At 36.0% G+C, this 12,994-nt stretch overlaps 1 protein-coding gene across 7 annotated transcripts in view; it reads left to right on the top strand.

Annotated features, from left to right (window-relative positions):
* The window catches only part of ARHGAP24 (Rho GTPase activating protein 24), a 508,514-nt gene that overhangs the window by 382,510 nt on the left and 113,010 nt on the right, over positions 1–12,994 (top strand). The window lies entirely within an intron of this gene.

Raw genomic sequence — 12,994 nt, 5'->3', positions numbered from 1 at the left:
AGAGCAAGGTTTTATTAAAGGGACATTTTATTAAAGGTGTAGGGCAGAATATTTAAAATTAGAATTCTTTAGAACAAGCCTGGCGGTCTGCTCATGATGCATATGGCATAAAAGTGGGTTGGGCATCCCCATTGCCTGGAGTGCTATGGCTTTGTGCCTTTGACTAGTGTTTCAGTATTTCTGTGTCTTAATTTCGTCATCTGAAAAATGGGGATGATAACAATAGTAGCTACCTAAGATGTTGTGTGCATCGAACAAATGCATGTAGAGCACTTCTAAAAGTCCCTGACACACAGAAAGCCCTTAATAAATGTTAGCTTTTATTATTATCATTAGCAACGTCGGGATTATTATGTTATTATTTCTGTTATCATTTACTATGGATAATTTTCTGTTTTCCTGTTTCCTAACCTTAAATGTTGTCAACCAATTGTATTTAGAAATACAAAACTACATCCTGACTACATTGTTAAGGCTTTTTATATGTATGTCTATATTTTCTTTCAAAGATGAAATTTAGGCGGTAGCACTCATTTCATTCGGTATGGCTATAAAGCAGACCGACCTTAATTGTTGATGTTGCTTTCCGGGAAGAAATGTATGCCCAGTATTCTTTGCTGACTTTTCATCACCCATCTGTCAAAGCTGTCATTGGCATCTGTCTGTGTATGGCAGTTTATTGTCCATATTGCCTCAGCACTTAGGGGTTCAGTTTTTCAAAATTAAATTCTAATTAGTATAGACTTTTCTTATCCATGAACTCACCTATTTAGGGGTGATTGGAACATAGGAGTGCTTAGAGATTGCAGATGTTTTGTACATTGTGATAGATGTCTATAGGTCTTACATAGTGCTCTGAGCGCATTTAAAACCCACTTATATTGTATGATAATATTTAAATATTTAATGAATTTACTGTGTTCCTTTCATTTGATATTAAGTGTGCATAGAGAAAATATTTTTCAGATGTATCCAGGAGAAGAGATCGAGTGAGGCAAGGGAGGAATAATAATATACTTCCTTTGTTTTAAAGGTGGTAGTATACCCTGTTTTATTGTTTACTGTTTTGTGAGTTTACTTCCAGTTTCCTGATGCTGAATAGTACCCAGTAAATGGAACAATTGTACTTCTGTTTGCTGCCCAGGGTAATGTTGAAATAAGAGGAAGAATTATCAAGTAAATATGAGATTAGACTTGCTATTCCCATTTATTCTTTCCTTCCAATAAAAATCTCTTAAATAATTCCTGGTTGAGAGAAAAGGAACTGATTTTCTCATCTGTTCTAGGTAATGTGGATTAATCCATTACACAGCCCTAGGTTTTTAACTTCCACAAATGTTTCAGGTTACTCTCTAGGGGTAGGTGAGTTCCAGGTTTTGAGGAGCCTACAGCTTATACCTTCTGAGTGTTTAGGAGAAAGAATACAAGATTATGAGTAAGAAATCAACTATTGTTTTAGAATGAAAAAGAATTCACAACAAATTACAAATTCACGATAGCTGACAAATGCCCACAAACATCACAAATCCAGAAATCTAACATGATTGTTAACTTATAAAATGCCCAATGCAACTTCTTTCCTAATCTTAACTGAGTACTCTTGATCACCCTTTATTTGAGAACTATTTTGTAATATCGCCTTCTACAGAAAGAATGAAAAGATAATTCAGCCTTTCTTTAAATCATGTATGTATATTAATATATATACATGTAAATATGCATATATTCCACTAACCCTAAATTAAATATATCCCCAATACAACTTCCCCTTTTCCAGATACCAAATGCTGTCAGCCCCTCCGGCATTGGCTGACCCAAGGGAAAGTGTGACAGTTGGTAAATTGGAACGGAAAGAGGGGACTTAATAGATGGTGGCTAAAATATCTTAATTTCAGGAATTGTGAGCACATTGAAATAGTCCGTCCAGGACCTTGGAAGCAGCCCATGCAATTGAATGGCCTCAAAGCTGAAGGTCCATTTGTTTCATAATTAATTCCCCTCTGCTTGAGGGACAAAGCGGTGATCGCACATTGACCCTTCCTTTCACAAACAAAGATAACATTATATTATCCGTGGGGTGTACTCTCTTGAAGACTCCTAATTATTGGATAACATTATTATGCTAAGATAAGGGTAAGAAGAAATTGCTTTCATTAAAAAATCATGACTATAGCCAATATTTTTAAAAATTTATTTGCTCTTTAAACTAGACATTTAACTGAGTTCTAGTGTGCACCATGTATTAAATCTAAATTGCCAATATGCCCACAGGAAGAACTGTGAAAATATTCATGAGTTATTTACTCACATAACTCACATACTTCAAACAGGCTGAATGAGCATTTGTTTTAATATAATAGATTATGTTTTGATTATAGACTGGTGACCTTGAACTTATGAAACTTTTCCTCTTTCACAATTACACTTGAATTTCCTAAGTCTTATATTTTACACCAGGGAGACAGACTCAATCAACAGATTAATGTACAAATCACTCTCTGTTTTAAAACACATCTTAAACCAACTAAAACGAATCCATTGAGATTGAACTTCACTAGTCCCCCTTCATCCACGGTGTTATTTTGCCCAGTTATAGTCATCCCGGGTTTAGTGCAGTCTGAAAGCCCATCCTCTTTCTGATGTGTGGTCAGAAGGTCAAAAGCAGCCAACCTCTACGTCACAGTGCCCATGCCATTCATTTCTCTTCCTCTGCTCACGTAGACGTTTTATCATTTCACAGTATGATATTTTGCGAGAGAGGAGGAGAAACCACACTCAATAACTTTTATTACAGTACATTGTTAGAATTGTTCTACTTTACTACTTGTTGTTAATCTCTTGTTGTGCCTAATTTATAAGTTCAACTGGATCATAGATGTGTATGTATAGGGAAATGCATAGTATATATAGGGTTCAGCACTATCGCAGTCAGTCATCTGCTGGGAGTCTTGGAACATATTCCCAGTGGGTAAGGAGGGGGGCTACTATATAAAGAAGGGCTAAATTATTAGTGGCCGATTTTTCTTCCCTGACTGGGGAGTCATAGTTAGCCATTGTATAGCTGACATTCTGAACTTCAAAGAACCCTGCGGCTGGCATCAGCATTATGCACGAAAAGGCTGTGCTTTATTATCATAGCTACCCTCAACAGAGGGGCTGCTCCTTCCTGGCTGTATGAAGGAGCCCAGAGTGTGGACTCCCATATCAGGTCATATTGCAAACTCTGGCACCACTACTTACTAGCTGTGTCAATTTGGGGCAAACTAACTTCTGAGCTTCAGCATTCTCTTTGTAAATGGGAATATGTACTTCATAGGGGAGCTGTAAGAATAATTTAGAGTAATAAAGTACCTGACTCTCCTTCTGACCCATCATGACCGTTTGATGGATGTTAATTCTCTTCTTTCTTTTCTTGATTTTTACCCTATTTCCTTTCCAAGTGAGCACAGGTCTGTATTCAGAAATCACTTTATTCGCTCAGCAAATACATGCAATCATCTACTATGCAACAGCTTTGGCCAGGTGCAGAGGATTTACAAAGCTGAATAAGATATGATGCCTTGTCTCAGGAGCTCATACGCGAGTGTAGGCCAGAAGAAACTAACCAGGGTGCAATGTGCTACATGTTCCGAATGAGTGATCCCACTCTTATCCGCGGCATGACCGAGGTCCGTCTTGCTTTTATTTGCAGGCATCCATTTCATGAGACATCATTTCATGCATTTTTACTTTCAGTATATCCATCCTGTGTTTCTGTTACCTGACCTGTTCCTTGAGAGTTCCTCATTTCCATTCTCCACACCTAAGCTGATGCCTGCTTTGATTCACTCCTTTCCTAACAGGGTAATCTAGATTGGACCAGTGGCCTTCAAAACATTTTTGGCTGTGCTCTCTCAATTAAAAAAAGTAAAATAGGTAGACCATGCAGTCCAATATAAATATATTTATTTGCTTTTGTTACGTATTTTCATTAGTGTATTTTTATTATAAAACAAGCAGAATTTTTTTGTAAGATTGGGTGATTAAATGAGGCACTTCTGTTATGTTCTGTATGCGTTCCTGAAAAATTGTGTCTTGCAAAATTGCTTAATAGAGACATTAAGGCTTGAGCTTTCTCATAGAAATAAGAAGAGATCATTCCACACCTAAAGCAAATTTAAAACAGCACAAATGAGAATGATAACAATCTTCATACAAATATTAATGCCATTAAATCTCCCTCAGCCTTGGCACCTACCATCATTGTCTGTCCTTTGTCCTTTGTCCTTTGTGGCCTTGCGTCCTAGGTGTGTACTTCCTCCTTTGACATGTATGTCTGGAAGAGTACTTGCTTCTAATAAAGACCATTTTCATCAAAATTAAAAATCTTATCCCAGGCATAGGCTTTCTCATTGATGCATTGTTTTAAGTGAGGGGGACATGTCTTATGCAGTTTCTGCAACTGCTCTTGAAGCTTAACTAATGAAAATTGAGCAGTTCTTAATATTCCTAAGTAAGCCACTGCTAGAGGTAAGTAACACTTCTATCGATTTTCAGCTCCATTCTTAAGGGTTTCAAATGCTGCCAAGGCTTTCTTTTTGATTATGAGAAAGCTTGTCCCTGTTTCCTTCAAAACACTAACATTCTGGGGAAAAGTCATGTATGAACCCAAACAACTGTTACGTCCTATCGATATCATTCCTCTATTTAACAATCACATATGAGGAAGTTCATGTCAAAGAAACACATAGTAGAAGAGATTATATTTTTAAAATAATAACTATTTGTGGATAATACAAAAATTATAATTTAAATGAAAGAGATATATTTAATATGTGGCATTATTTTTCATAATCTTTAACACTTTATGAAAGTGATTATTTTGGTGACCATTATCATGGAGTAAGTTATCTCACAAAGGCAGAATATACATGCTGTATAATCAACATACACCCAGGGCAAGGTCTATCAACCAAAATAGCAGGTGTACCTATATGTCGTAAATAATCTTGCAATTTTTTCAGTTTTTTGCCTACTCCTCATCAGACTTATTAGATTGTTTCATCTTATCATTTACCTGATGGGGTTGGCTTGTGCTTGAATTATCAGCATTCTCTTTAATCCTTGGTCTCTTGGAAAGAATCTTTTTAAGCCATCTGTCCATTTCCATGTGAGGATTAATTTCTTAGCATTGATGCTCTAATCCATTACTTCACTGAAACATGTGCACATAAGCTACGGTGTATTCAATAAACCCAAAGCTCAAATGCAACTGTAAGATCTCTGTTCTCCATTCCTTTGCCTTGTGAAACTCTTGCTCTTCCCTTGAGTCTCCATCTTCAGTGAGCAAAACTGACCAGCTGATGCACGCACTAAGTGAAATCGCCAGGGTCAGTCACATTTCAAACATTACTAATATTAGATCTCTTCATTTCCTTTGATGAAAATAATATAAAACCAAGTTGTAGTATTTTCTTTCAGAGCCCAGTGGATTCTCATGCTCAGCCCCTCTAGCCGTCAGCTTTGAATATGATGAAGCACATATAGCTTCAGTGGTATTTAACCATCCCCTAGAGCCTCCCTGTCTGTGCCCTTGTTGTACGATTGCATAATAAACATGGTTTATAGAATTGCTTCTGTACTACTTAAGACAATAGCTGTGTATTTTTTGTTAAAAAATTATTTGTGACACTTGTTAAAGAATAGTAAGACAGGTTTCAGTCAAGGGGACTATCTTGATAGATATAAAGACCACTGCAGTGGGGTTTTGCAGTAGGGGAGAGAGATGGGGCTCAACTGTGAATACAACAAGGAAGAGTGGGCATATAGCCAAGGAAAGTGCGGGGGTGGGGGAGATTCATGGATAGAAAACTACTAAGAGGAAACATCAAGAGTAAAGGGGAATTTGGGCTAAACCAACCTAACAGGATTCTTGATGAAGGCAAATGAGGTGATCAGACATCACCTGGGGGGTGGTGGAGGATGGGGAACCCCATCAGTTACCAAAGGTGGGAGATTCTGGCTAAACTCACTGAGCAGGATTCTTGCTAAAATTGGACAATGCAGAGATGAACACAGAGGATCCAAAGTAGGACCTAGTTGAAAAGAGAGTCCAGAGGAGCCTGTCTAAAGTTTGTTCAAAGAGAGATTCTTTGTCAGTCTGCAGTTAGTCTGATTCTATCATTCTCCACTGGACATTTCCTTTCATCTATAAAAAGATAGCAGACTAAGGTGACCTGTTTTTGAGGTTGGTGTACTTTGTCAGCTACTATACTATTATTAGATTCCGTTTTTATGTAAATCTTCAGTTATAGATGCTATTTCTCTGTTCCAAATATATCTATCTCTCTATAATTCTCTATCATGTATCCTTTTGTTTTTTTTCACGACTGTGTTACAAAGTATGGTAGCTCGTTAAAAAATGTTTGAAATATTTGTAGTCCTTTAGCCTGAGGTAGATTTCTGTTGTTGTTTTTAATGTTTTCTTCCAACTGTATATTTATTATTTAATGCAGGTGGTATAGAAAAAATAAAAATGAGTAATGAGTACAGGTATTCATTTTGAAATAAAAATTTAAGAATATAATGGCACATTTCATCCTATCTAAAATATAATGAAATGGAATGGGGCAAACTATGCAAAAATGTTTTATGTTTAACAAAGATTTATGTTAGGTATTTTCTAAATTGTTCAAGAAAACTTATTAAACGTCCCCAGACAATATGGGGTTTAATGCATTTACTTTTGCTAATAAAAGTTTGGCCCATGATTGTGAAAACAAGATAATATATAGAAAATACAGTTTTAGGAATTGATAATTACTTAATTAAATATTAACTTAATGTATACCTCAGAGTTTTATTTTATAAAGATTTTATTTATTTGTTTTAGAGAGAGAGAGTGCAAGCGGGGTAGGGGCAGAGGGAGAAGGAGAGACTCTTAAGCAGACTCTGTGCTGAGTGCAGAGCCTCATGTGGGACTTGATCTAATGACCCTGAGATCATGACCAGAGCCAAAACCGAGTCAGACCCTCAACTGACTGAGTCACCCAGACGCCCCTACATACTTCAGAATTTTAAACTCTTTATTTGATGTTAAAATGGTTAAGAAATAACCTTATGTTCTGTAGCTAATTAAAATGGAACATGGGATACTTTCCTAATGAAAGAAAAAAATATCATCTTATTATCTAGCTGAATTATTCCTGTATCTAGTAGGTCTGTTACTTCAAGTGATTGCAAGAACTCAGAAAAGTTTATTTTGTCCCTTTAATTTCAAGTATGCATATATACAGACTGATATGTGTGTGTGTGTGTGTATGTCTTTGATGCTGTGAAATTTTTTTAAAAGACCAAACTGCATTATTTTGAGTTGAAAGTGAGCACAGTATGCAATAGAATGGGGTGAATACTCCCTGTTAAAGATTTCAGGAAGACTGTGTACAATTATTTCTAAAAAAGTAGCCATAACAATTGTACAGCTCACATTTATGTGCACTATAGAAGAGATAGCCAATATTTAAAGTTATAATTAATATCAGTTGCTATTAGTTCCATCATCTCCTAAGATTGAGGAGGAAATTTCTGCATTAAGATACCTATTAATAAATAATAAACTATGCGTGCTGGGTAGCTCAGTCAGTTGAGCGCCTGACTCTTGGTTTCGGCTCAGGTGATGATCTCATGGGTGGGGGGATGAAGCCCTGCCTCAGACTTCGTTCTCAGCGGGGAGTCTGGTTGGGGATTCTCTCCCTCTGTCCCTCCCCCATCTGCACATGTGCGCACTCGCACACTCTCTCTCTCTAAGATAAATGAATAGTCTTTAAAAAATAAAAATAAATAAATAGTAATTAGTATTCATAAAGAGATGAAAGTCAAGCCAGACTCAGATGTTTTCAGCCAATTTTGAAGTGGCATGAAGCTCTATTTATATTAAAAAGTCTATATGTTTTTTAATCTTATCTTCGAATAAAATATTCAAGCCTTGTCATTTCTGATCTTGCATAGCTCATTTGTTTCATCATAAAAGTCCAAACTATTTATTATAGAGCATCTTACTCTTCTTGATGCTCCTCCAATTATATACCTTAAGAGGTTAATTAAAAAGCAATTTTTAAGTTTTTCCCCCTTATCTCCAATATAACATTGCCATTTTCTGTACAACCTTGAGTTTTTCTCCTTTGGCCAAGCTTTATGATATAAGATGTCACCTTTGTGAAAGCAGTGAAGAAACTGTGTAAAAACGTGGAATGACAAATTGACATAGTGCTCAATCTCTACTGAGCAATTCAACCAAATACAGTACCAAACATTTCAGTGCTTGTTGAAATATTACAAAGGATGGCTGCTGAATAAGGGCATTGAATTTTATCTTGAGAAAAAGAAACATTAAGAAATAGAGCACTTGTATATATCTTAGAGCAACATACTGTGCCTAGTAATGAGGAGAGTATTTCATTAAGCTTTTTTTGCATGAAGTTTCAACATCATGATCTTGTTCTATGCATTTTCTCCAAGACAATAAAATCAGTAAAATTGTGTTCCATGTGCATTTCAGTTGTATGATCTTAGTGTTAAAGATTACTCTTTCTGATTTTTTTTGCATTAAATATAATGAGATACAATTTATTCCTGACCAACGCGTTAGCTACTTTATGTGTCACTTTACAGATCAAATTAGGAAAATTATCATCTAGTTTTATCTAGTAAAAATAAAATATAGATTTCCAATGCAGTAATTATTTTGGTTTGCTTTTATCTTCTTAAAATTCTTAGTGTCATTTCATAGATTAAATTATTTTTCCCTTGTGAAACTATGAACCATCAAAAATAAAAAATATATTTTTCAAATTTAAATATTAATTACAATTGCAATAGCAATTGAAAAAATAACATAGAATAGTATTAGTGCTAAGGATAGGAACCAAAATAGTAAAAGAACATGATAAAATTAAATGATTTGTTGAGACAGCAGATTTGTATGGATTTCATTTACTTTATAATTGTTACCTTCACCATGCTGTTTATTCATTAAAAAAGAAAAAAAAAAAAAACAGTAGAGGAAAAACAGATTGTCCAGGAATTTTTACATGATTTATGTTAATCTCTGGGGTAAGTTTTCTTTCATCTCCTCAAGTCTACAGTATTTCACAGATTTTGATTTCAAAGAATTGTCAAATTGGTCAGATCTAACTATGCAAATCAGTGATGCTTCAGCCTTCAAATCGCCAAGAACGTATTTACTACCCAGGAAAACAAATCCATAGTTCTCAATGTCTTAAGTACCCTGGGCTTCTCTGCAGCTCTGGATTCCAGTTCTCCGATATAAGCTCTACTATCAGGTTTGTGATGTAGAATGATGCAATAGCCACCAACACTCTGCTGGAGCCCTCATTTGGCAGGTGTGAAGATCACTATATAGAACAGTATATTATAAGCTGGTGTCGAAACTTCATTTCTCCTTTCACTATATGTACCGACTCCTGGTAGCTTCTTTTTCTTTTTCTATTTTATTTTTTCTTTACATGTCAATATTTTTTAAGTATATGAAGGTAGAGATTTCCCATATACTTCCTACCCCCACACATGCATAGCCTACCACATTATCAACATCACTCACCAGAATAGTACATTTTTTACCAAGGATGAACTACATTGACAAGATAGTTTCTTTTTTTTATTTCAATTTTTAAGATCGAAATGTAATTGACATACAATGTCATCTTATTTTCAGGTGTACAACGTAGTGATTCAATTCTACACATTACTCAGTGCTCATCATGATAGATGTAATCACCTCTGTCACCACGCAACGTTATTACAATATTATTCACTATATTCCCAATGCTGTACTTTTCTTTTTTTTCTTTTTTTTTAAAAGATTTTATTTATTTATTTGAGAGAGAGAGAATGAGAGAGAGCACATGAGAGTGGGGAGGGTCAGAGGGAGAAGCAGACTCCCCGCCGAGCAGGGAGCCCGATGCGGGACTCGATCCAGGGACTCGATCCAGGGACTCCGGGATCATGACCCGAGCCGAAGGCAGTCGCTTAACTAGCTGAGCCACCCAGGCGCCCCGCAATGCTGTACTTTTCATCTCCATGACTTGTTTATTTTATAACAGGAAGTTTGTACTTTTAATCCTTTTCATCTATTTTGCCCATCCCCCCACCTACCCCCCAAGATAGTTTCTTTTTAATCATCTGTGATCATGTATAATACATTCTGCTAAGTTGAAATCTCTCCTATTTACCCAATTTGCTGAACATTTTGATTCTGTGAAAACCAAACTTGGGTGATGAGAAATGTCAGCACACAACACAAAAATGTGGTGGTCTTCTGCAACAGTGACCACTTCGCTCCAAAATACACATTAATGTCAGTCATGAGTGAGGAGTTAAGTCTTCATTCTGCTAAGCATAGTCAGCAATCATGAATACTTCGGTGATTTCCAGTCTTAGAAAACATAAAAGATCGTAAACTTGGACCAAAAGAAACAAGACTACAAATTTTAAGGCCCTGTAATAAATTGTTGCGAAATTTAGTGCTCACTTCTTTCCCCTTAAACATAATTCAGGATGGGTAATCTTGGCAGTTTTAGTTCAGTTTTGGGCCCAAACCAAAGGATTTGTACAATTATTTTTATGTAAAGACCTGAAGCCTTTCAAAATATCTTACATCTTCTGAGTGGTATTTAAGTGATAATCTAAAGAATATGTACATGATCAGTTAGTTTGCCAATTTTCTAAGGATATATAAAAGTTTGATAAAACTTTAAAATGACGATTCTCAGTCCACACTTACTAATAAGGTCTAAATTCTTCTGGAAGATTTCCTTGGATCTTGAAGTCACCATTGGATAGTGTAAATAAGAGAGAGATAGGACTTTGAACTAAGTTGAAATGGGAACTACAAAAGAAGGAAAATTAATGACTCAAAATCATGGTCCTAGGTTGATAAAAATAAATGTAAGGCATCATATGAAGATAAAATCATAGAAAATCTGAACAATTAAATAAGGATTGAAAGAGGAGTTAACAAATATAATCATGTTCCAAACGTGTTTGATAAAGATGTAGGCATACATTCTCAGAAATAGTGCATTATACCATTGTGGTAATTCATAAATTGATTTATTTATTCACTTAGTGAGTCCATCAGAATGCAATGTCTATATGGCCATAGGATTCAGGAAGCATTTCACGAAAATATTCCAAGAGAATGTAGAGAGTTCCTAAGAGATGGCTAGAATGTAGCGACAGAGAATGTAGAGGGACATGCAAGTGTCAAAAGTCATAGAATCAGCAGATGACTATCCAAATTCCAGCAATTGGTACGAGGTCCTGGAATAAAACTAGAGTCTCCAATGAGAGTCAGTCAGGAACAAAGCAAGATTTGTCCAGAACAGAATGGAGCCCAGAGTGTTAATAATGCAAGACACAGCTCAGGACTGTGCAGCACAGGATGCCCTGTGCTGGAGCTGTCATCTGGTAGAGGGAGAAAGACCTTGCTGGACTGACCCTAACTGGTGAGGAGAGACACTGAGGATATTTAAATACCCTCAGCCTTATGTTTAAATGGTCAAGCAAATCAGCAGAAATTGTTCTAGGAAACAAAGAGATTTAAAGATGAAGCAATGAATGGGACCGTCACATGTCCTTTCCTAAGCTTATCACTGAATTTGAAGGCCTGGAGAACTCTGCCTACAAAAAAATTAGGTAGGAATAATTGGAAATTTGCAAGAAGAGGAACTTCAAAAGACAGAAGGGTCACATGTAGCTGAAAGGGTTTATGAACAGGGTTCGAAGAGATGGAGAGAATGAATATTGGAATCCACTGGATCATCTGGATTGCTTATAAATATTTTATAGTAGGTTTCCTCTCCTTTTTTTTGGTGATTCCAACATGCAACTAAGGTTGAAATAACACTATGATAGGAAATATTTTCAACTAGTGGGAATGCCATGAGCAAAGACCCAAAGACAAAGAACAGAGCTTCTTCATGGACCAGCGTCATCTAGTTTTGTTGGTGCACATTCTAGGGTACATTTGCTGGGATGTTATATTAGGGAAGGAAAATAATACATCATTATACGAACAAAGAGGTCCAATGTCAAAATCTTGAGAAACTAGCTGAACTAGGAGAAATGAAGAGACCCAGACAGTACTAGGTCTGTGAGCCAAGGATGGTGAGAGTTTCTAGAGCAATAATATTTCCACACAGTGAAAAACCCAAACACAAAAACAGACAAGTCAGGAAAATGTATCACAAGTTGGGAAGCCATGCAATCTTTGTTTTTCCCTGCATTTTGGTCTTATATGATTATTAAGTATACTAAAATTGCTTGTTCTAGTTTTATTCCATGTTGATCTCTAGTTTTTCACACGTTTAGTAAAAAATACTGTATACCTCCGTCTCTTTATTTACAAAGTAGAGATTTAAACAACAAAAATCTTTGCTCAGTTAAAACTCCCGTGGTTTTTTGAGGCCAAGTATGTGAAAGCTTTGTTTATAGCATCTGTTCAAAAAAGTAAGAAGTGGTTAACTCTTGAGTGAGAACGTGCAGGTTAGGTCATAATTAATAATAACAGAAACTGAGTATTCATTTCATTAACACTGTCAGCTTCCCCAATCATTACTTAGTGAATTGGCAATTCCAATTTATTTTCTATAGCCTCTTCCTCAAAGATGTTTTGCTCAAACTTTCTCAAACAAATCCCTTTTAGGCACTATCTGATCTTAGAAGATTCCAATCCATTCAAACAAAAAGATGCTGAAAAGTTAACGAGGGGAAAAAAACGTTGCGCCTATTTTGACTTTAAAGACACTGGGACAGTAAGCCCCTTCAAAGCCTGTCTTTTAATCTTCTCATTGTTGAGCCCTTTGTTGTGAGGGGACAAGGGGGTGTGATTTTTATCCCTGTAATCAGTTTCTGTCAAGACGAGCTTTCTAAACATTTGTTAAGGGGGAGTTACAGAAGTATTATGTGTGGTCACTAGTCTCTCACCCTTAGCTGA

The sequence above is a fragment of the Mirounga leonina genome, unplaced genomic scaffold (genome assembly GCF_011800145.1).
Source record: "Mirounga leonina isolate KUSES-001 unplaced genomic scaffold, KU_Mleo_1.0 Mir_129, whole genome shotgun sequence".
NCBI classification, from domain to species: Eukaryota; Metazoa; Chordata; class Mammalia; order Carnivora; family Phocidae; genus Mirounga; species Mirounga leonina.
Note: the sequence above shows the minus strand (reverse complement) of the source record. Positions and strands in the feature narration are given on the sequence as shown.